Source organism: Palaemon carinicauda, chromosome 9, assembly GCF_036898095.1.
Source record: "Palaemon carinicauda isolate YSFRI2023 chromosome 9, ASM3689809v2, whole genome shotgun sequence".
Taxonomy (NCBI): Eukaryota; Metazoa; Arthropoda; class Malacostraca; order Decapoda; family Palaemonidae; genus Palaemon; species Palaemon carinicauda.
In genome coordinates, this window is record NC_090733.1 from 93,996,118 (window position 1) to 93,998,617 (window position 2,500).

A 2,500-nucleotide genomic window follows, 5' to 3' on the forward strand; every position below is an offset into this window, starting at 1 on the left:
GACTAAACATCACTGGGCTATTTTCCCTGTTTGAAGTCTTTGGTTTGCTTTTCCGGCTACGTTTGTAGTTTACAAAATAATAATAATAATAATAATAATAATAATAATAATAATAATAATAATAATAATAATAATAATAATAATAATCTGCTGGCTATATACACACACACACAAATAAAAAAAGAAATATATATATATATATATATATATATATATATATATATATATATATGTACAGTATATATGTATATATATATACTGTACAGTATATATATATATATATATATATATATATATATATATATATATATATATATATATATATATATATAAGTGTGGATAAGAGTTAAAAATATTCAATTACAATATTTAAAGATTATATTTCCTATTAGTATTCTTTCAATAATAATAGAGCAATATGATAGAATACGATCTTTTACAGTGATTATTGTGAATTGAATAACTTTACGAATTACTTATATTAAATAACCATATTATTATTATATATTTAGGAGGATTTTGAGAAGCAATAATTCCAAAAAAAATTAATAGAAAAAAAAATAGGGAAAATCCGCTAAAACACGACGTGTTATTTGGTTCTCCATGGTTTAGCGTAATAGTTTAAGATTAACAAAATTGATTCCATTAAATTCAAATTTCGAGAAATATTAGAGTTTTACTGCTAATCATGAAAGTCTTTGAAATTCTTAGATTTGATCAAAACTAAACTATCTTCTGCTATGTATACAGCTGTGTTATTTCAACTGTTAAATACACCACAAAGTGATACCAATGATGAAAATAGAATATATTTGATTTTTTAACAGAAATTCATCCTTTTCGGATGGCTAACATATATACCAAAACGTCCAATTAGAGTAGAGACATAAAAGTACTTATTCTAGCTGAGTTATATGGCCTATAGAGTAGTCTCTTTGCCTAAGGCTATGAAACAAAAGTTTTTATTATCCAATTCCAAACATTATTTGGGAATGGAGAGATATAGATAAGTGTTATGGTCAGAAGAGAGAGAGAGAGAGAGAGAGAGAGAGAGAGAGAGAGAGAGAGAGAGAGAGAGAGAGAGAGAGAGAGAGAGAGAGAGAGAGAAAGAGAGAGAGTGCTATTTAGATGAGAGTCATGATTTTTGTAGTTTATTAAATGTCATTCATAAATAAGATTAAACTTTCATCATAAAATTTGGAATTCCATTCTAGTTAGTTCTAAGTACTTGCAAAAAGTAAATGGCAAAATGAAACTAAAATAGTTAACTTAAGCCTAATATGCTGTGCATATATTTAGTTTTTTTTTATATTTCGTTATAGCATGATCAGGACTATTTATTGCTAGTTAAAGACATATTCAACGATAGTAATATTTTAGTAAAGCTTAATTTTTCAAAGCCTTCATTTTTCACATGAAAAAAATGGAAAGAAAGAGAATAAAATAGTACTTTAAAGTCTCACAAATTAGCTCACATGTCAGTCAGTATATTATTAACTTAAATACTAGTCATGAAAAGAATAAACAATTTTATTTTACGTTATTTGATCTGTCGTATTAGTTTTAAGCTTTAATTTCCTTTCAACTTGGCGAAAGAGGATTGCCCTGTTCAATCTTTTCTAAAAATAAATTCCAGCCACGTTTAAATATACTCTTATTTGATTTAACCTGACTTCTGATTTCTGAGCTTTAATTTCCATTTATATCATTTAAAACACTGCGTGAATGAATATCCCAGTATATTAAAAAAAAAAAATATCTCCCTTAATTAATAGGGTAAGTCTATTTGTATAAATAAAGTAACTTTGTTTCATGATATGATTATTGAAAAATATTTAGACATAAACTACATATATTTAATATAGTTTCTAAAGCAATTGGAATTCATGCTAATAAAGTGTTAATTAAAAGACTATTCCTAAGCTGAATAAATTGACATCTTATCTGAAAAAAAAATGTTCGTCGTTGTTACGAAGACCTTATTTTTCATTTTTCTTTATGTCTCCTTTATTTTACAAAGTTTTTTTTTTTTCATGAACTAAACTACGAGTGTTTCTATTCTTTTCTAACTTTCATTATTTATTGTCTATCAATAATTCAAGCTAGATATTTCGCTGTTTCTCGTTACCACGTAGCATTACATTATAAAATTACGAAATTCTAAATTTCTGAGGTCACCGCAATATTCCCAATGTACAATAGTTCTTACCAATTGATTACCGAGAGAAAAGAAAAAACAAAGAAATACACATCAAACGTATATTTTTTACTTATAATTTAGAGATATTTTGGTGATACTTCACCATATCTCAGAATTCAGACTACAGATTTATACACGTCCTAGCATTAAGTCAACTGGTAGGCTATATCCATTGTCTTTGTTCTTTTTTTGTTCTTTTTTTTTTTTTTGCATACAATCCAATTCACAGCATCTCATAGGTTTTCCATTTTCATGGACTTGGAGTCAAAACAAAGCTTTGTATTCTTATATTAACAAAAA